The 23,246-nt window shown below is 41.5% G+C and overlaps 1 non-coding gene across 1 annotated transcript; it reads left to right on the plus strand.

Annotated features, from left to right (window-relative positions):
• Window positions 1-2,138: 2,138 nt before the first annotated feature.
• Window positions 2,139-2,294, plus strand: LOC121226332 (5.8S ribosomal RNA). Its single transcript, XR_005924173.1, has one exon. It is a non-coding gene; the product is annotated as a 5.8S ribosomal RNA (ribosomal RNA).
• The last annotated feature ends 20,952 nt before the right edge of the window (window positions 2,295-23,246 follow it).

Genomic DNA, 23,246 nt, shown 5'->3' on the forward strand with positions numbered 1-23,246 from the left:
CTATGCAGTGCCGACGTCGCGGAGGAATGCTACCTGGTTGATCCTGCCAGTAGTCATATGCTTGTCTTAAAGATTAAGCCATGCATGTGTAAGTATGAATAGATTTAGACTGTGAAACTGTGAATGGCACGTTAAATCAATTATAGTTTGTTGGATGGTATTTGCTACTCGGATAACCGTAGTAATTCTAGAGCTAATACATGGAACAAACCCTGACTTCTGGAAGGGATGCATTTATTAGATAAAAGGTCGACCCGGGCTTTACCCGTCGCTTTGATGACTCATGATAATTCGACGGATCGCATGGCCTTTGTGCTGGCGACGCATCATTCAAATTTATGCCCTATCAACTGTCGATGGTAGGATAGTGGCCTACTATGGTGGTGATAGGTGACAGAGAATTAGGGTTCGATTCTGGAGAGGGAGCCTGAGAAACGGCTACCAGATCCAAGGAAGGCAGCAGGCGCGCAAATTACCCAATCCTAACACGAGGAGGTAGTGACAATAAATAACAATACCAGGTTCTATGAGTTTGGTAATTGGAATAAGTACAATCTAAATCCCTTAGCGAGGATCCATTGGAGGGCAAGTCTGGTGCCCACCAGCTGCGGTAATTCCAACTCCAATAGCGTATATTTAAGTTGTTGCAGTTAAAAAGCTCGTAGTTGGACTTAGGGATGGGTCTGCCGGTTTGCCTCACGGTGAGCACCGGTCTACTCGTCCCTACTACCGACGATGCGCTCTTGGCCTTAATTGGCTGGGTCGTTCCTCCGGCGTTGTTACTTTGAAGAAATTAGAATGCTCAAAGTAGGCCTACGCTTGTATACATTAGCATGGGATAACATCATAGAATTTCGATCTTATTCTGTTGGCCTTCGGCATCGAAGTAATGATTAATAGGGGACAGTCGGGGGCATTCATATTTCATAGTCAGAGGTGAAATTCTTGGATTTATGATAGACGGACAACTGTGAAAGCATTTTCCAAGGATGTTTTCATTAATCAAGAATAAAAGTTGGGGGCTCGAAGACTATCAGATACTGTCCCAGTCTCAACCATAAATGATGCTGACCAGGGATCGATGGATGTTGCTTTTAGGACTCCGCCGACACCTTATGAGAAATCAAAGTCTTTAGGTTCTGGGGGGAGTATAGTCGCAAGGCTGAAACTTTAAGGAATTGACGGAAGGGCACCACCAGTTTTGGAGCCTGCCGCTTAATTTGACTCAACACGGGGAAACTGACCAGGTCCAGACATAGTAAGGTTTGACAGATTGAGAGCTCTTTCTTGATTCTATGGGTAGTGGTGCATGGCTATTCTTAGTTGGTGGAGCGATTTATCTGGTTAATTCCATTAACGAACGAGACCTCAGCATGCTAACTAGCTACATAGAGGTGATCCGCCATGGCTAGCTTCTCAGAGGGACTATAGCCTTTTAGGCCAAGGAAGTTTGAGGCAATAATAGGTCTGTGATGCCCTTAGATTTTCTAGGCCACACGCGCGCCACACTGATGTATTCAACGAGTCTATAGCCTTGGCCAACATGCTCGAGTAACCTTTGAAATTTCATCGTGATGGGGATAGATGATTGCAATTGTTAGTCTTCAATGAGGAATTCCTAGTAAGCGCGAGTTATCAGCTCGCGTTGACTATGTCCCTACCCTTTGTACACACCGCCGTCGCTCCTACCGATTGAATGGTCTGGTGAAGCATTCGGATCGCAGCGACGTGGGCGATTCGCTGCCCTCGACGTCACGAAAAGTCCATTAAACCTTATCATTTAGAGGAAGGATAAGTCGTAACAAGGTTTCCGTAGGTGAACCTGCGGAAGGATCATTTTCGGAACCTGCCTAGTAGAGCGACTTGTGAACGCGTTGTAAAAAACACCGGAGGTGTCGCGGGTGCATCGTCACCTCTCACCACCCCTGCGTGTCGGAGCGGCCAGCCTTTTTGTCCCTTTTCACATTAGGTGGGGTGACATGTCAAGATCAACCTCTTCGATGCAAAACGAACAAACCCCTGGCACGAATGTAGCTAAGGAATCGAAATGAAAAAAAGGGACACATCTTCTGTCGCAACACCGTTCGTGGTGTCAGTGCTTGAGTGATGTTGTTCTTTTGTCACAAAATGTATAGAATGACTCTTGGCAATAGATATTTCGGCTCTTGCATCGATGAAGAACGTAGCAAAATGCGATACTTGGTGTGAATTGAAAAATCCCGTGAACCATCGAGTCTTTGAACGCAAGTTGCACCCCAAGCCATTAGGCCGAGGGCATGTCTGCCTGGGTGTCACGCATCGTCACCCCTATCCAACCCTAATCCCTCGAGACTCGATTAGACCGTGGGTAGAAATTGGCCTCCTGTACGCTCACAGCCAGCAATTGGCCTAAATTCAAGTCCTCGATGACATCATCATTATGACTATTAGTGGTAATGCTATAAGCAACCTCATTCGGAGTCGTGCACGTTCGTCGATCGTGACCCTTGAACCTTTTCGGCATCGCAAGGACAGTGCTCGCATCGTGACCCTAGGTCAAGCAGGATTACCCGCTGAGTTTAAGCATTTCAATAAGTGGAGGAAATGAAACTTACCAGGAATCCCCTAGTAACGACAAACAAATCGGGAAAAGGCCAACTTGAGAATTAAGCGCCATAGATGTCCGAGTTATAGTCTGGAGAAGCGTCCTCTGTGGCAGACTGGGCCCAAGTCCCTTGGAAAGAGGCGCCGGAGAGGGTGAGAGCCCCGTCGTGCCCTGACACTGTCGCACCATGAGGCGTTGTCTACGAGTCGGGTTGTTTGGGAATGTAGCCCTAATCAGGCGATAAATTCTGTCCAAGGCTAAATATGCTAAGGAGTGTGTAACAACTCACCTATCGAATCAACTAGCACCCGAAAATGGATGACGCTTAAGCGCACGACTTATACCTGGCCGTCGGGGCAAGGGCCAGGCCCTGATGAGTTGGAGGGCGCAGCGGTCGCTGCAAAACCCTAAGCGTGAGCCCAGACGGAGCGGCCGTTGGTGCAGATTTTGGTGCTAGTAGAAAATATTCAAATGAGAATGGCACTTGCACATGGGTTAGTCGATCCTAAGAGACAGGGGGAAGCCCGTTCGATAGTGCGCTCAGTACGAGCTTCGAAAGGGAATTGGGTTAAAATTTTTAAACCAGGACACGACAGCTGACGGCAACATTAGAGAGTCCGAAGATGTCAGCGGGGGCCTCGGGAATAGTTATCTTTTCTGTTTAACGGCCTGCTTACCCTGGAAACGGTTCAGTCGGAGGTAAGGTCCAGTGGTCGGAAGAGCACCACACGTTGCGTGGTGTCCGGTGTACCCTTGGTGGCCCTTCAAAATCCAGAGGGCCGAGTGCCATCCGTACTTGGTCGTACTCATAACTGCATCAGGTCTCCAAGGTGAATAGCCTCTGGTCAATGGAACAATGTAGGCAAGGGAAGTCGGCAAAATGGATCTGTAACCTCGGGAAAAGGATTGGCCCTGAGGGCTGGGCACAGGGCTCCCAGTCCCGAACCTGTCAGCTGCTGGTGTACTACTCGAGCTACTCCCGCAGTGAGAGTGGGTCACTGCGTGTCGACCGGGGGACGGACTGGGAACGGCTCCTTCGGGGGCCTTCCCCGAGTGACGAACAGTTGACTCAGAACTAGAACGGACAAGGGGAATTTGACTGTTTAATTAAAACAAAGCATTGCGACGTTCCCTGTGATGCTCACGCAATGTAATTTCTACCAGTGCTCTGAATGTAAAAGTGAAGAAATTCAACCAAGCGCGGGTAAACAGCGGGAGTAACTATGTCTCTCTTAAGGTAGCCAAATGCCTCGTCATATAATTAGTGATACGCATGAATGGATTAATGAGATTCTCACTATCCCTGTCTACTATCCAGTGAAACCAAAACCAAGGGAACGGGCTTGGCAAAATCAGTGGGGAAAGAAGACCTTGTTGAGCTTGACTCTGGTCCGACTTTTTAGAAATGACTTGAGAAGTGTAGGATAAGTAGGAGCTCTCGAGCAAAATTGAAATACCACTACATTTAAACGTTATTTCACTTATTCCGTAAATCAGAAATGGGGTACAGCCCCTCTTTTTAGACCCAAGGTTGGCTACGATCGGCCGATCCAGGAGGAAGACATTGTCAGGTGGGGAGTTTGGTTGAGGTGGTACATCTGTTAAAAGATAACGCAGGTGTCCTAAGATGAGCTCAATGAGAACAAAAATTTCGTGTGAAACAAAAGGGTAAAAGCTCGTGTGATTCTGATTTCCAGTACGAATACAAACTGTGAAGCGTGGCTTATCGATCCTTTAGACCTTCAAAATTTGAAGCTAGAGGTGTCAGAAAAGTTACCACAGGGATAACTGGCTTGTGGCAGCCAAGTGTTCATAGGCAGAATTCACCAAGTGTTGGATTGTTCACCCACCAATAGGGAACATGAGCTGGGTTTAGACCGTCTTGAGATAGGTTAGTTTTACCTTACTGATGGCCGCGTCGAAATAGTAATTCAACCTAGTACGAGAGAAATCGTTGATTCGTACAATTGGTCACCGTGATTGGTTGAAAAGCTAGTGGCACGAAGCTACCGTGCACTGGATTATGACTGAACGCCTCTAAGTCAGAATTTGGGCTAGAAGAGACGCACGCGCCTGTCGCCCGATTGCCGACCTGCAATAGGGGCCTTTGGCCCCCACGGGCACGTGTCGTAGGTGCAGCGACCGTGGCAGAAAAGTCACGGGCGCCTTCTCGGAGCGTAATTCCCATTGAGCAGTGGGTGGAATCCTTTGCAGATGATTAAATATGCAACGGGTATTGTAAGTGGCAGAGTGGCCTTGCCACAAATATCCACTAAGATTCAACCCTTTGTCGCTTCGATTCATCCCTCCCCACATCTCTCTTCCGATCCCATTTTGTTCTTTTGCACGTCCGGACCCTGGGGTGCCCAAGTGGGGGACTTGGTTTAAGGAGTTAGTTAAACACTTGGCCGTGCCGCCCCCTCGAGAAACGTGGCAAAAAGGGGGTCGTGATGGTGCGGGTGCGAGCTCTCAACTATTGGTGGTCTGGGCACTTGTTCAATTTTTTACCGTGTCGTGCCATGACATCATGCCATATTTCATTCGGCTTCTTGTATTTGTATTTGTTTTAGGCCAACAGAAAAAAATTTCAGTTCAAAATACTAAGTGTAAGAGGCCTAAAAAAAGCTGCCCCGTTTCAGACATGTGCAGGATCCTCGTACAACATTCGTAATGTAGGCCATCTCGTAGTACGGGGTCATCAGGCAATATTAGAACCTTGGTGCCTCAGATGTACAAGAGTGTCGAGCACCGTCTGCCTCTATTGGTGCGGGAGTGTTGGGCTAAAAAAAGTGTTCTTGTTTCAGACATTTGAAACCTGTCCCTGTTTCAGACACATGAATGTCGACTGGTAGCGCATTGACCAAGTTTTTTTAGCTCTTTAGGGGGAAAGTGATATTGAGGGCCAAAAGTTATCCAGGGCACTGCCCACGCCCATCGCATACCTGGACGTTGATGCCGCCCACCACCGGTTAGGTTCTCGATGGTGCTCCGACGATCCATCTCGGCGATGCTCTGGCGAGCCATCCTGGGATATACAAAACGGCGCAACGTGTGCCTCCCCAATCCCAAAAGGTAGAATTTGGAGAGGTTTTGATGATACTTGCCTGAGGTGTGGTATAGAGAAGGAGACTTTGATTCATGCTTTAAAAAATTTTTCGATGGCTCAGGAAGTGTTAGAGCACGGTGGTCTTAACAATAACCTGTTGGAGGGCGATTATAATCGGTGCAGTAACTAGATTGAAGGAGGGGCGCGACTGCTGGATAAGAAGGCTCTGTATGACTTTGTTATCGTGCTGTGGAATATTTAGAATAGCAGGAATAACTATATTTTCATGGTGTGGAGGAGGAGGGAAGGACGACTTGGGAGAGAGCTGCTTCGTTGAGCCACGATTTTCGAATCTTCAATCTGCTGGAAGAGCCTATGTTGCCGTGGAAGTCAGAGGATAAAGCCTGGAGCAAACCTGCTCAGGGATGGGTAAAAAGCAATTTCGATGCCTTTGTTAATGAAAAAGGAATGTATTTTGGGTTGGTGGCCAGGGACTCTGACGGTTTAGTTCTTGGTGGGCGGATAGGCGTGATGGATAAGGAGGTGCAAATTGAATGGGCAAAAATGCTACCGCTGGAAGCAAGTATCTATTTTGCACGGTCAAAGGGGTGGTACAACGTGGAAACGGAGATCGATTGTGTTAGCCTTGTTAACCGGTATAATAAAAGGGACTTTTATTTGACTACGTTTGGCCACCGTATGCGTGAGATCCACATGATATTGGATTCGTTTAATTGTTTTATTTTTAAGTGGGCCTCGAGATGTTATAATAAAACTGCGGATAAGCTTTGTAATTTGGCTTTGGCTAATATTTGTACTGTGAACTTTAAGATGGATTATTCGGCAGATATTCATTATTTTGTGTTAAATGATGCAATAAAATGAGTTTTAACCTTTGGGTTATTTTCTATCAAAAAAGAATGTCTCCTGGTAGTGTGCAAGCGCGTTTTGTGATTTTTTCTCCAAGATTTTGCGATTTCTTTTCTTGTTTTTCCTGTCGTGTGTCTACCTTATTCTTTCAAATATTATGACAGTTTGAGGATTCTGAGTGCGTTGCTTTGGGAGTGATTGTGATTAGTTTGCTATTTCTTTTTTGTTTTTTATTTGTCGGTGGAGGTACGGTGCTTCTGTTTTAATGTGATAGGGTCTGGCAGTGCTTTTGGCTGGACAAGACGTCTTTTCTGTGCAGGGCTACTCGATTGACTTCACGGTGAATTCTATCCGATTTCTTTCATTTTGGTTTTATATTTTATTTTGAGTGCTTCTGCTTTCTTGTTGTTTTTGTTCGTTTGTATTTGCATGTTTTTTCATTTTCTTTACATTGGGAATTTTATTGAGGGCCCCATGGCAGCCAGAAACTTTAATTTTCATTTGACTTTTCTACGTCCCCGTTGAGTTGTTTCTGCATGAAAGAAGAGTTTTTTACATATTCGTACGTATAGGTTGCATGGCTACAAGCATGTTGGGTTTTTATACGTTTTCGTCGTCTGTTTAGTATTTTAGTTTTGGTTGCTTTGTTATCTCGATACAGGTGTGTTTTCTTTTTGTTTCTTGCTGGGTTTCTTTTTGTTTGGAGGCTGTCTCTTGTCAAGTTGGTGCTTTGTGTCGTGAATTTTCTTAGCCTTGTGCTAGGTTTTCTATTTTTTTTCTTCTTTATTAGGTTGATTTTCTTCTTTAGGTTTTCACAATAGTCTTGTCTTTTCCTGTTTCGCTTGTGCACATTGGGTTCTTTGGATGTGGTTGTTGTCCTTTCTTCTTCGTGCGCAGGGCCCCTGGGTCTGTGGATTTGTTTCTTGGTGTTTTCCACCTCCATCTGTCTTGTTTACATTGGTTTTTATTTTTAGCTATCCTATGGTAGAAAGGTTAGAGAACGATACGACAATGATGACGGAGGAGATTAATGATCTCTTGGAGAGGTTGAAGTTCTCAGAGGTCGAATTTGTGCAAGTTGTTAGCAAAAATAGTGATAAAAATATGCAAGGGTTTGAGTCATGGGTTGTGGGTAAGATTATGGTGACAGAGGCTCCAAACAGAGAAACGATGTACAGGGTTTTTCGATCACTTTGGTACACAAAAGAGGAGATTGATTTTGTAGCTCTGTAAGAGAAGGTCGTGATTGTTAAGTTTGGGTGCCTGGAGGATCGAAGCCATGTCACCTTGGTTATTTGATAGATGTCATTTTTTAATGTTACCTTTTGAAAAAGGGCAGGATATATGATGGTCGTGAAACTAACTAAAAATTTGACTTAAGGTAAGCTCACCTATCGAACAGTAGCATAGTTATGGTGAGACTGAAAATATCGTATCCACGAGGACTAAAAGTACTAGTAATTACTATCTTTTTATTATCCAGCCTAAAATTTAAAAGAATGTTTTTAAACTAAACTAATTATCTAATTAACAAAGATTACGACAGAGATGAAAGTTTGAAAATACTTTAGGAAAACCAATGGAGAAGACAATACCCAAGGAAGAATCCACCTAGACTTCACTTATTACCTTTGACTTAGACGATTTATTCACTTGACTTATTCCGTAGAAATCCCCAATTTATATTAATATCCCTTTTGAGACTAAAAACAACTAACTCTAGGTTGATTAATTGAAATCTCTTTCTAATTAAAACCCCTATTGTCACATTAACTCAATCTATGGATTCCCTTATTAGATTTGGCTCTAATCCGACAGATTTATGTCATCTTATCTCTAGGATTGCATGTAGCTCTGCTTAATTATGAATGATCTACTCTTAAACAAGGACTTTTCCTCCATTGAATAAGCACATCAAAAACCTGAATTAATATCCTGGAATATTAAAGCAAGGATTAAAATTCACAATTAAGAATAAGAACAAATATTTATCATATAAATCAAAGAGTAATGAGATTCATCTTAGGTTTTATCTCCCTTAGGTATTTAGGGAGTTTAGTTCATAATAATAATGGAAAACATCTCAAAGTTTGGAGAACAACAAAACATAAAGAAACCCAAAGAACTTCTAGGAAATTGGATGGAAATCTTCAGTCTTGATGTAGATCCTGGCTCTGAGGTGATTCCGATGGCTGTTCTTGAGTATTTTCTGCCTCCAACTCTGTGTGTCTCCTTTAATCCTCTTCTAGGGTGTTTATATAGGCTTTAAAATGCTTCTACACCCTCAAAAGTGCCTTTTTCCGAGTAGAACTAGACTTGGGCTCGACAGGGACATGGCCGCGTGCCATACCCGTGTGCAGGTGCTCAATAGTTGGTTTCTAGTCGACACGGTAATGACACACGTGCGTGTGGTCTGCCCGTGTGCCTCACACGAGCGTGTGGATAACCTGTGTAGATGTGCTTAGGCCGTGTGAAACACTGATTTAAGCCCAATTTGTCCGTTTTTGGCCCGTTTCTTGATCTTTTTGCTATCCTAAGCTCTCCTGAGTATAAAACATGAAATTAAAGGACTAGGAGCATCAAATTCACTTAAGCCAAGGAAAATTCATTCATAAATATGTCAAGCATGGGGTAAAAATATGTATATATTACGATTTATCAATATTGGATCGTATGAATTTGGGTTGTCACCTTTCTGGTTAATAATTTATAACTTCCCTTTAGAATTTATGGATCGTCAAATGGCTTTTGATGTCGGAAACGCTATAGGGGAGTTGATGGCAATCGACTGGAAGGATCGATATGGAGGGTGGACTGAATTCATGAGGATTAAAGTCAAGATTGATGTCTTGGAACCCTTGAGGAGAGTTGTGCGAGTTGTTGAGAAGGATGGAGGGGAAAAGATAGGGGTTATAAAGTATGAACGACTTCCGAATTTTTGCTATGTTTGTGGGTTGAATGGTCATACTACTAAAAATTACAAAAATAACAAGGAAGGTATGGGAATGAATGACTCAAATCGTCAGTTTGGAAGCTGGATGAGGGCACCTATTGTGACTCCAAACTAAGAGAGGGGCCTGAGAAGAAACGGGGTGGAAGTGGTTATATCAAATGCTCGAACGTATGACGAGAAAGATGAAAGTAATACAAACTCGAGGGAAGAGAGCGAGCAGTGTAACAACCCAATTTCAAGGAAATCAAAATAGTGGTTTCGAGACCACAAATCCGAGTTCGAAAAATGAAATTATTTAAATTTCATAAAATGATAGGTATTACGATAGGAATATTGCATGAAAATTTTTATAGAAAAAATTTATCAATTATGTGTCTAATTGCAAAAAAGACTAAATTGAATAAAATGTCAAAGTTGAATTCTAGTAGTTATAAGAACTAAATAGCTATAGAATTAAAAGTGAGAAGTCCTTCTATGGCAATTAAACCATTGATGAAAAATATGTAGATATTTTTAGTGAGTCATCCATGGAAAAATTGAAAAAGGTTAAGGATTAAATTGGAAATTGAATTAAATAAAGTATGATAAATAATTAAATAGAATTAAACCCATTTTATATCATCTTTTTCTTCATAAAATACATGAAAACCCTAAGAGAGAGAAAAGAAACTTTTGAAGTTTATATTGGTAAGTTCTATGTCCTGTTTTTAGTAATTTTTATATTTTTGGGATCGAGAAAGCTTAATCTCTTTATTTGGGTAATTAAATTGAAAGAAAATCAAAGTTTAGAAAATTACCCATGGATGAATATGCTGTAAATTGAAAGTTTTTGATAGAAAATGAAAGATTATTGATAGATAAACCACTTTTACAAAGTGATTTTTTAGTGAAAACATGTGTAGGGACTAAATTGTAGAGTAGTGAAATTCTTGAAAAAATTCTGAAATTTATGAAATACATGTGCTATAAAAGTTATATTGGAATTTCGAATAAGCTTGGAATAATGAGTAAATTGCATGAATTTCAATTTTCGAGCTTAGAGACGAAATTGGAATTAATTAAAAGTTTAAGGGCAAAATGGTACTTTTACCTAAAATGTGAAATCGGTTTGATTGAATGTAAAAACCATAGAATTGATGAATAAATTTATTTATATAGATCCGAAAGTGTCGAACAAAGAAAAAGATAGAGGGAAAGAAAAAGTCTCAGATTAGTAAATACGATCAATTGTCAAGGTAAGCTCGTATAACTAAATTAAGCATGTAAATGTGTTGAATTGATTGTTGAATTATGTACATCATGATTTGTAATTGGTATATATAAGTAATAAACCAATAATGATTTGTGATTTACATGTAAATGATGAAATATTACATGAATCTGTTTGAATATTGATTTCCGATTGGACAGGTGATTACCGTGTATATGAGATCCCGCATATGTTGCAATAAAGGTTGTTCCGAAATGATAATCTTTTAATCTCATTATGAAAAGGAAACATATCCTGAAAAGGTAATACTTGAAAAGGACTTATGTACCCAAGTGGTATAACTTGAAAAGGTTATGTACACTTTGTGTGTACACTTGGAAAGGTTGGGTATACTTTGTGTATACCATATGATAAGGAAAGGTATACTTTGTGTGTACCACTTGAAAAGGAATGTACACCTCAAGTGTACAACTGAAAAAGGAAAGGTCTATATGAAATTCAATAATTCAGCGGTAACGACATACATAGTTATATAAAGAGAAATGGTATGATGAGCTCATCTATGCATTTTATTTGAAAACTAATCAATTGGTTGAATGATTGTGTATAGGCATTATTTGCTAATTGACTAGGTTAATGGACATATTATTTAATGTGTAAATTAATTGATGAACATGAATGGTAAGTGTACTTTGGTTATATGAACTTACTAAGCATTAGTGCTTACTAGGTTTTATTTTCCTGTTTTATAGTGCTCAAGGCTCATGAAGGTTGGAATTGGGTCGGAGCTATCATCACACTATCAATCCTTTCAATTTGGTAAAAAATGATAAACCTATTTTTATATAATGACATGTATAAGCTTTTATGGCCAAATGATAAATTAATATTTTGGGGTGTAATTAAGTCATAAAAGTGGTTAGTAATGCATGTTTGAGATGGATATGTTGTGAATTATTATAGAAACATGTTGATTTGAGTATTGGTAATTGGTTGAATTGGTTGGTATATACCTGTAAGATTTCATGCAGGTAAATGATTTGGTTTGGGGTGAGAAATGAGGCTAGAAATGGCCTTATTTCGTCCACATAGGTATGACACACGGGCATGTGTCTAGGCCGTGTGTGACACACGAGCATGTGTCTAGGCCGTGTGTGACACACGGTAAGCCCACAGGCGTGTGAAATGAACGTGTGTCCCTACATCCTTAAATGTGAAGTCAGGATAGTACAAGGGCAAAAGACACGACCATGTGTCTTGGTCATGTGAAGGACACGGGTTTCAAGCATGGCCGTGTGTCAAAATCAAGTGAAAATGGCTTAAAAATGGTGAAAAATTAGTGTACCACACGGCCTAGCCACATAGGCGTGTGCCCAGGCCGTGTGCCCCTTTGATACTTAAGAAATTGCAAATCAGAATTCCACACAGGCTGGCCACACGGCCATGGGATCCCCACGGGCTGGCCACATGGCCATGTCCCAAGCCACACGGGCGTGTGCCCCTATCTTCAAGGATAAATTTCCAAAGTTTCCAGTTTAGTCCCGAACCACTTCCAAAGCATGTATTGGGCCCCGTAGGCCAATATTAGAGACTTTTTGATGAAATTTGAAAATTTTTGATTTGGAATGCAAATTTATGACTCGGTTTTGTACAAATGCTAATGTATAAGTTTATTAATGCCTCGTAACCCTATTCTGGTGACAGATACGAGTTAGGGGTGTTACAAGCAGCATGGGGATAAAGGGAAGGGGAGAGTTTGCGAAGAAGAGTCAATGTCCACCTCTCCTTTGAAAAGAAGAATCCATAAAACAGGGAGGGATGGATTGAGGAGATTCAAGAGTAAACGAAAAAGGCACAGGGGGTCACACGGTGACAATACGGATGAGAGCCCAATTAGAGTTGTTAAGAGGAAGCTATTGGAAAATGTCTCACCCTTTTAGGCGATGGCTGGTATGAAAATCCTTAGCTAGAACTATCGTGGGGTTGGGAACCCAGCGACAGTTCGCGAGTTGAAGCAACTCCTTGTTGCAAATGTTCCTGATATTATTTTTCTTTGTGAGACTAAAATTGCTTCTAATGGTTTTCGTCGTATTCGTAATATGTGTAGAATGGAAGGCTGTCTAGCAGTTAGTTTGGAAGGGAAGAGTGGTGATTTGGCTTTGTTGTGGAGGGATATCATGAATGTCTCGGCACAAAACTACTCAAAATATCATATCGATTCACTTGTTAGTATGGATGATGGTGAGGCGTTTTGGTTCACTGGGTTTTATGGCTAGACCGACCCTAGCTTAAAACAACAGTCTTGGGATATATTGAGGAGGGTTAAGAGTAAGGTGGATGAAGGTTGGATTGTGGGGGGTGATTTTAACACCATTTTGAATTGTTCTGAGAAGGAGGGTGGTCGTCGAAAACCCAAGACTTTGATGGATGAATTTTGTGATATTTTGGAGGTGTTAAATTTGACCGATGTTAAAACCTGCAATGGATGGTTCACGTGGACAAATAATAGGGACAGTGATAGGTTTATTAAAGAAAGGCTGGACAGATTTGTTGTCTCTGATATCTTCCTAGAAAAAAAATGCCCTTTCTCACTTCTTATATTGTTCGCCAATCTAAGTCTGATCACGAGGCTATCATGATGGATACTGATGGTAGCAAACCCCAAGAGGAAAGGGTTGGCCATAGGGTTTGGTTTAGATATGATACTTGCTGGGCGAAGGAGCAAGAGTTTAAAGACATTATTATGAGTATATGGTCTAAAGAGGACTGCAACATATTGGAGAAAATGAAACTGACTCGAGACAAACTGGGCCGTGGCAGTATCAACATTATAGAAGGATGAAGTATAAAATAAAAGGGCTGGAGAAGGAGATTAGTCAGCTCATGGATGGTCCTACGAAGGAGAGGTCTATGAGCCTTCTTAAACAAGCTCGCGGTAAGCTGGGACATTTTTACGATGTGGAGGAAAGATACTGGGCACGTAGGGCGTGATCTCAGTGGCTGAGGGAAGGTGATAGAAACACCCACTATTTTCACGTTCGGCTTTAGGTCATAGAAGAAAGAATAGTATTACGAGACTTAAAGATGAGCAGGGGAATTGGCATGAGGATGATAAGGAGATCTATCGCATTGCCTGGAATTATTTTAATGACCTGTTTGAGACCTCGAGTAATTTGGATGTTGAAAGTGACTTACAGCATGTTCCCGTTTGCATTGTTGTAAAGATTAATAGGAGGTTGAATGGCGAATTTACGGACGAAGAGAACTTGAGGGCTTTTAAACAAATGGACCCGCAAAAGGCTCTAGGGATCGATGGGCTCTTGGGAAGTTTTTTCAAGGATTATTGGTCTATAGTGGGGGAAGATGTTCTTAGAGTGTGCCATGATATTCTTCAGGGCAATAAGAGTGTCGAATGTGTTAATGAAATTTTGATTACTTTAATCCCAAAAATTAAGAATCCTTGTGAAATGGCTAACTACCGTCCAATTAGTCTTTGCAGGGTTATCTATAAGATTGTTTCAAAGACTCTTGCTAATCGGCTCAAAGAGGTCCTCCCCTTGTGTATAAGCCAAAATCAGAGCGCCTTCGTTCCCAACCATATAATCCATGACAATTTAGTGCCCATGAGCTCATGCACTATCTTAGTAGCTCCAAAAATGGCCCGAACAAAGGATGTGTGGTCAAGCTCGATATGAGCAAAGCTTATGATCAGGTGGAGTGGAGTTTTCTTGATAATGTGTTGAAGAAAATGGGTTTCTCTTATGTCTGGGTTAATAAAATTATGGATTGTGTTTGTACTGTTCGGTATAGAGTAAAATGCAATACGACTCTATTCGAAGTTATTATTCTGGAGAGGGGTCTCCGACAAGGGGACTCGCTTTCCCTTTACCTGTTTCTCTTTCGTATGGATGCTCTGTCTCGTATGTTAATTAATGCACAAGAGACTCATATTATTAAGAGCATTCGGGCTAGTAAGAATGGCCCTAGAATTAACCATCTCTTCTTTGCTGACGATGCCCTTTTGTTTGTTAGGAATAAACAAAGTGAAGTGATGGTGTTTACTAAGATTCTGGAGTCCTTTGAGTGGATGTAGGGTCAATGCATCAACTTAGATAAATCCATGGTGTATTTCAGCCCTAACACTCTTGGTCCTCAGCACGAGATTTTAAGCAGATTACTCAAAATGAAGGTGGTCTCCAACCTTGATTCTTACCTTGGTCTACCTATCCCGGTTGGTAAGAAGAAGTATGACGCTTTCAAAAGAATCTTTGAGTGCACGGCAAATAGGATAAACAGCTGGTCAAAGAAGTTATTATCCTATGGTGGGAAGGAGATCTTTATAAAATCGATTCTTCAGGCCATCCCTACTTATGCTTTCTCGATTTTCTTTGCCCCTAATGGCGTCCTAGAGGAGCTTCAATCCATGTTTGGTTGGGTGTGGTGGGGGAAAAAGAACAAAATAAAAGTTGGCATATGCTCTCGTGGGACCGCATGTGTTTTCCTAAGGGAATGGGGGGTCTTGGGTTCAAGGACCTTTGGCGCTTTAATGTGGCTTTGCTTGGTAGGCAAGTGTGGCGTCTTATGAGTTGTAAAGACACACTTTGCTTTAGAGTTATAAGTGCCAAATATTTTCCGGATGGGGATGTTCTCCACCTTAAGCATATTGATAAGCCATCCTTCACTTGGCAGAGCATTGCTAAAGTCGCGAGTACTTTGTATGAGGAGTTTGGATGGAATGTGGGTAGGGGTAATAAGATTGACATTTGGCATGATAACTGGGGTTTTGAAGGGCTTTCGGGGGCCTCGATTGGTCTCAACAGATAGGAGGTCCAAGAGAATAATGTGAGTGACCTGTTGAATAATGAGAAAGATGGCTGGAATGAAAGTAGGATTTTTGAGATTTACGGTGAATACTTGGGGGACCGAATATGCAAAATTCCCCTTTTTCATAATAGCCCAGATGACTATCGTATCTGGTTCCATAACCCGTTAGGCTTTTACTCCACCAAGTCTGCTTACTCCTGGCTGACTTTAAAGCATGTGGGGTTTGGCTCCCGTCGGATCTTTTGGAGGCTGACATGGAAACTTCAAACTCTCCCAAAAATAAGGATTTTTTGCTAGCGCCTGGGGCATGATATTTTACCTACGTACGAGAAAATTTCTGGCATTAGGAGGGAGGTCGATGGAACTTGCCCGAGATGTGGGATTAACAAGGAGACCCTTCTTCATGTGATGAAAGATTGTCCAAGGGCTCGGGCGGTGTTGGTTCATGGTGGTCTTAATAATAAGGTTCTCGAGGGCACTTACAGTCGGTGTGTTGATTGGATCAAAGACGTGGCTTGTTCACTAGACAAGAAGGCATTTTCTGTCTTCATCATGGTGCTGTGGAATATCTGAAATAGTCAAAATAATAGAGTTTTCCGTGATTATTAAGAAGAGGCCATGGTGACTTAGGGTAGAGCTACTGCTTTAAGTCAAGATTTCTGCATCTTCAACTTAATGGAGAAGCCGATGATTTCAAAACCGGTGATGGAGAGAGGGTGGAGGAAGCCTGAATAGGGGGTGGTTAAAATAAATTTTTACGCTAATATGACTGGGAGGAAGATGAGCTTTGGCCTTGTGGCTAGGGATTATGACGGTTTTGTTCTAGGCGGGCGGGCAGGTGTGTTGGAAAAAAATGTTCAAGCCGAATGGGTCTAGCTGTATGCGTTGGAGGAGAGTATAAGTTTTGCCCAGGCTAAAAATTGGACAAAGTTGGTCTTTAAATCTGACTGCGTGAGTTTGGTTAATCGGCTCAATAAAACCAAGGTTGACTTTTCTACTATGGGCCATCGCATAAAGGAAATCTTTAATATGCTAAAACGGTGTTGTAATTTTAATTTTAGTTTTGTGTGGGCTCCGCGCTGCTGTAATAAAGCAGCATATTATCTTTGTAGTTGGGCTTCCATAAATAATTGTACTAAGGATTTTAATATGGATTATCTTATTGAAATCCATGATATTATTTTAAATGATGCAATAAATTGAGGTTGGCCTTCGAGTCCTTTTCTATAAAAAAAAGAATCTCGCCTGGTAGCGCCTGGAAGCAGTAGAGTTTAGCGTGTTTTTGTGATTTTTTCTCTAAGATTTGGCGATTTCGTTTCTTGTTTTTTTTTTCGTGTGTTTGCCTGTATTTTCGAATATCATGGCAGTATGAAGGGCTATGTGGGTGTAGCTTTGCGTGTGGGGATTTCTGATTGTAGGTTTGGATAGTTTTCTTCTTTTCTATTCGATGCATTGGTTTTGATGCAAGTGGATCTGCTGGTTTCAATCACTGGAAAAGACATTTCTTGCAGGGCCACTAATCGGTTTTCTAGGTGTTTCTGTCCAATTTTTTCAATTTTTTCGTTTTCTTGGTATCTCTTGTGTGAATTTTGTATTCCATTTTTACGTATGCAGTGCATGTTTTGATAGGTTCTGTTCGTTGCTCGTTGGGGCGGGTCTCACGGTGGACAGAAAAATTTACTCTTTCATTGACTTTTCTACATCTTTTTCTTTCTTTATTTCTGTATGGAGTAGGGTTTCTGTTAAACCCATCGTTCTTTTGTCTTTTACATGCATGTATGGTGTTTCCTTTTCTTGCGTAATTTTTTTAGGTTTTAATCTGAGTTTTGTCTGCTTCATCATTTTTTCTCATTTTCTGGCGTGGGTTCTCTTGGGATTCTTGCTGGGTTTTATTTTATTTCTTTTTTGTTTGATTTTTGTAGTAGTTGTAGTGTTGTTTCGTATCTTTCTCTTTCTTCCTACTTTTTCCCCGTGTTTATGTGTATTGTGATTTGTATTGTTTTAGTGTTTTGGCTTATTGTTAGGTTTTATTATGATTTTTTAGTATTTTTGTTTCTGTCTTTCTTTTTCGTTCTATGATTTGCAAGGTTTAGTGGTCTGTGGGTATTTTGGGGCAGCTTCTTTCTTTCTTTTGCCTTTCTTAGTTGTGCCTGAATTTTTTGAAATATGGAGGAATGACTAGACAATGATGGGTCAATAATGGAGGATGAAATCAATGCGCTGCTGAGGAAGTTGACATTTTCGGAAGAAGAATTTGTCCAAGTGATGAGCACAAATGGTGGAAAAAATGTCCAAGGTTTTGAGCCTTGGGCTGTGGGAAAGATCATGGCGATGGAGCATCAGAACAGAGAGGCGATGTACAGAGTGTTCCGATCACTTTGGTATACAAAAGAAGAGTTGGACTTCGTTGCTTTAAAATAAGGGGTGGTGATCGTCAAGTTTGGTTGCATGGAGAATCATGACCGCATCTTAAATTTGATGTCTTGGTTATTGGATAAATGCCTATTTTCAATGGTGCCATTTGGGAAGGGAAAGGATATTGAGTCTTATGAGTTTGGGCTATCGCCCTTTTGGTTAAGAGTCTACAACATTCCCATTGAACTCATGGATCGTCAAATGGCTTTGGCTGTGGGAAACAGGGATTTAAATAGCGATCCGATACCGCTATAGCGGCCGTTATATAGTGGTAGCGGCACCGTCTGAAACCGCTACTGTCAAAATCGCTATTATTGTTTTACAGTAAGTTGTGTGAATTTTTAAAAAAATTCACGATTGCGATACGCGCAGTGACTGCAATAGCATTTGTTATGTCCACAACCACGGCAAACATAACGCGACCGAAAACGCGGCCGCGACCGCAATTTAAATCCTTGGTGGGAAAAGCTATCAGGGAGCTTGTGGCAATTGACTAGAAGGATCGCTATAGAGGATGGAGAAAATTTATGAGGCTGAAAGTTAAGATTAACATCTCTAAACACTTAAGGAGAGTTGTGAAACTGGTCAGCAAGGATGGGAAGGAAACAATAGGGGTGTTAAAGTATGAACGGCTCCCGGAATTTTGCTACTTGTGCGGATTGATAGGACATACAATACAAAAGATCCAGAAAAAGGAGGGGGATTTGGTAGATGGGTTAAATCTCCAGTTTGGGGCTTAGATAAGGACGCCTATTGTGACCCTAAATCAAGACAGGGGCATGAGGAGGAACGGGGTTGAAATAGTGTCGACTACGGATCTTTCATATGAAGTTAGGTAGGAAAGCCAAACAAATACAAAGGATGATAGTGGGTAACTTAGTCAGAAAGAAAAAGAGAAGGGTGTTGAAGAAGAGTTAATAACAAATTCGTCTGTGGAGAAAATGAGCCATAAGTTGACTCGGGATAGCATGGGACGGTTTAAGCAAAATAGAAAGAGAATGTGGGGGTGGAATGGAGAAAACCATGATGAAAGCCCATCCAAATCTGCTAGAAAAAGATTAATAGAGAGTGTTTCACCTTTAAAGGCGGTGGCTGACGACCAGCCTCGCTAGGAACCATAAAAATCTTTTGCTGTAACTATCATAGGGTTGGAAACCCTACGACAGTTCGTGAGTTGAAGCAACTCCTTGTTGCAAATGTTCCTGATATTGTTTTTCTGTGTGAAACCAAAATTCACTCTAATGGTTTTTCTCATATTCTATCTATGTCTAGGATGGAAGGTTGTATGGCGATTAACTCTGAGGGTAAAAGTGGTGGTCTTGCTTTGATGTGGAAGGAGGGTGTGAACGTTGAGGTGCAGAATTTCTCTAATCACAATATCGATTCCGTGGTCACTTTGGATGAGAATGAGGTGATTCGGTTTACTAGGTTTTATGGTCAAGCAGACCCAAATCTAAGGAATCAATCGTGGGATATGTTAAGAAGGGTTAAAAGAACGGTCAAGGAAGATTGGATTATTGGAGGCGATTTTAATGCTATCATTAACAATGCTGAGAAAGATGGGCACGTAGAAAGCCGAGAAAACCTATGGACGAGTTCAGAGATATCTTGGATGAGTTGGCTTTGGTTGATATTAAAACTAGCAATGGATGGTTTACATGGTCTAATAACAAAGAGGGTGCCAACCTTGTTAAGGAGAGACTAGAAGGTTCTTATTTCAGAGGATATGATTGAAAAGTTGCCTTTTACTACTACCAAAGTGGTGCGCTAGTCTAAGGCAGACCATGAGGTGATTTTGTTGAACACGCTTGGATGTAAGCAGGGGGAGAAAGGGAGCGATTATAGATTTTGTTTCAAGTATGATGCTTGCTGGGCTAAGGAGCACGAAGCTGGGGATATTATTACTCAAATTTGGGCTAACAAGAATAATGATATTTTGAATCAGATGAATAATACCCGCGAGGAACTTGGCCCATGGCAGTATCAACGATACAAAAGAATGAAGTATAAGATTAGCGGGCTGAAGAGGAAGATTGGTAAGGTCATGGACGAGCAAAATAATGAGAGGTCGTCGAACCTTTTGAAGGCTGCTCGTTTTCAGCTGGATTATCTTTATGATGTGTAAGAGAGGTACTGGGCGCAAAGGGCTTAAAATCAATGGCTTAGAGAAGGTGATCATAATACCCGTTATTTTTACGTACGGGCTACGGCCTTTGAGAAGAAGAATAGCATTGATAAGCTTAAGGACATCCAAGGCGCGTGGCATGAAAACAAGAATGATATTTTTCATATTGTTTGGAACTATTTCCATGATCTTTTCAGTACTTCTGTTGTGTCGGATGAGGATATCGACCTGAGCTTTATTTCGGAGTGTATTACCAATGATATGAATAGCTTCCTAAATAGTGAGTTAACTAATGATGAGATTATAAGGGCTTTTAAGCAAATGAATCCTCGAAAATCCCCAGGGATTGATAGGTTGTCCAGAAGCTTTTTCAAAGAGCATTGGTTGTTGGTGGGCAATGATGTTTTAAGGATGTGTCAGGATGTCTTAAAAGGCAAGAAAAATGTGGATTGCATCAATGATACATTACTGGTCATGATTCCAAAGACTAAGAATCCCTACGAAATGAAAAACTTTTGCCCGATAAGCTTGTGTAGGGTCATCTATAAGATCATCTCCAAAGCTTTGGCTAATCGGCTCAAAGTTGTGCTTCCTTAGAGTATCAACCAAAATTAAAGTGCTTTTGTCCCTGGCTTGATGATCCACGACAACGTTCTTGTGGCTCATGAGCTCATGCACTATCTTAGAAGCTCCAAAAACGGCCCTAACAAGGGTTGTGCGATCAAGCTCGATAAAAGCAAAGCATATGACTGGGTGGAATGGAGCTTCCTTGAGAAAGTGATGATAAGAATGGATTTCTCTAGAGTTTGGGTTAAAAAAATCATGAATTGTGTTAGTACGGTTCGAAATAAAGACAAATGCAATATGAACCTTACCGACATCATTATCCCTGAGAAGGGTCTTCGTCAAGGGGACCCCATTTCCCCTTACTTATATCTTTTCTGTATGGATGTCTTCTCTCGTATGTTGCTTAAAGCCCAAGAGGACAATAATATTAAGGGCATCCGGGCGAGTAAGGATAGCCCTAGAACTAACCATTTATTCTTTGCTGACGATGCCCTTTTGTTTGTTAGGAACCAACGGAGGGAAGTCAAAGCTTTCAAGAGAATCTTGGTCAATTTCACGAGGATGTCGGGCCAAAGCATTAATCTGGACAAATCGATGGTGTATTAGCCCCAACACCCCTACACCTCAACGTGCGTTGGTAGGGGACTTACTCAATATGAAAGTGATGGATAAACTGGATGGCTACCTTGGCCTTCCCATCCCTGTTGCTAAAAAAGATCGAGCATTTTTTAGAACATCCTGGATCGTCTGGCGAGCAGAATAAATAGTTGGTCGAAGCGTCTTTTGTCGAATGGTGGCAAGGAGATCTTCATTAAGTCTATTATCCAAGCAATCCCTACTTATGCCTTTTCGGTCTTTATGGCTCCGAAGGAGGTCCTTGAGGAGATCCAATCAATGATGAGCCGTGTCTGGTGGAGCGGTGGTGAGAAGAAAATGGGCTGGAACATGCTGCCTTGGGATAGATTGTGTTACTCGAAAGGTATGGGTGGCCTTGGTATCAGGGATTTACGCCTGTTTAATGTTGCTCTGTTAGGCAGACAGGTGTGGCGCCTTATCAACTGTAGGGATACGCTGTGCTATAAGGTTTTAAGTGCGAAGTAATTTCCGCATGGTGATGTTTTTCAACCTAAATGTATGGACAAGCCTTCTTTTACGTGGCTGAGTATTGCTAAGGCTGCTTAGGAGCTTTATGAGGGTTTTGGTTGAACTGTTGGTAATGGTAAAAGTATTAAAATATGGCACGATAATTGGGGGTTTGAAGGTCTTTCGGGTCAATCTATTTGTCTTGACAAAAGGCTGGTCAAAGAGGAATACGTGTGTGATTTGGTCAACGATAGCAAAGATGGTTGGGACAAGAAAAAGGTTTTGGATATATATGGTGATATTATGTGGGACTAAATTTGCAATATCTCTATTCTTCATAATGGCCCTGAAGATCGACGTACGTGGTTCCATAATCCGCACGGTGTGTTTTCTTCTAAATCAGCTTATTCGTGGCTGCTGCTTAAACAATTGGGTTTCGACCCTCACAGGATTTTCTGGAGAATAGTTTGGAAATTAAAAACCCTTTCGAAAGTATGTGTTTTTGGCTGGAGTATTGGCCATAATATCCTACCTACATACAACAAAATTTCCAGCTTCCGTAACGGTTTCGATGATACCTGTCCGAGTTGCAGCAAAGAAAGGGAAACTCTTATTCACATGATGAAGGATTAATTCGTTGGCTCGTACAGTGCTTTAGTATGGAGGGCTTAATCATAAGTTTCTGGTCGGGAATTATTCCAACTGCATTGATTGGATCAAAGACATGGTAAGAGAGTTGGACTTTAAGGCGGTCTCTGATCTCATCACCGTCCTCTGGAGTATTTGGAACTGTAGGAATAATCGGATCTTCAAGGGGGCTGAGGAAGGTGCCAAAGTGACATGGGAGAGAGCAGTGGCTTTGAGTAAGGATTTTTGGATCTTTAACCCACTGGAGAAACCGATGTTACCAAGGAAAGCGATGGAGAAAGTCTGGTAGAAACCGATCCAGAGGGTAATAAAAATTAACTTTGACGCTTCTGTTCATGGGAAGCGAGTGTACTACAGCCTAGTTGCTAAGACTTTGAAGGCTTTGTTCATGGTGGGCGGATGGATGTTGTGGATAAGGATATGAATGTTGAGTGGGCTGAAATGCTGGCCATGGAAGAAAGCATAATGGTTGCCCGGTCAAATAATTGGATGTGTTTAAAGTTGGAGTCTGACTGCGCTAGCCTTGTGAACTGCTTCAACAAAAGGAATTCTGATTTGACTATGCTGGGCTCCCATTTGCAGGAGATCGAGAAGCAATTTCATTATTGTAGTTTTTCTAATTTTTGTTGGGCCCCTTGCTGTTGTAATAAAGTTTCCAACTCCCTTTGTAATTGGGCCAAACCATTTGATTGTACTAAGGATTTTAATATAGACTATCCGGCGGAAGTCCATGAGCTTGTTTTAAATGATGCTAATAATTGAAGTTGACCCTCGGGTCTTTTTATCAAAAAAAGAATGTCGCCTAGTAGCACATTGACCAAGTTTCTTTAGCTCTTTAGGGGGAAGTGATATTAAGCGAGCAGGGGTTGTCCAGGGCACTGCTCACACCCATTCCATGCTCTGATGTCGGTGCCCCCACCA

Source organism: Gossypium hirsutum, unplaced genomic scaffold (genome assembly GCF_007990345.1).
Source record: "Gossypium hirsutum isolate 1008001.06 unplaced genomic scaffold, Gossypium_hirsutum_v2.1 scaffold_121, whole genome shotgun sequence".
Lineage (NCBI taxonomy): Eukaryota > Viridiplantae > Streptophyta > Magnoliopsida > Malvales > Malvaceae > Gossypium > Gossypium hirsutum.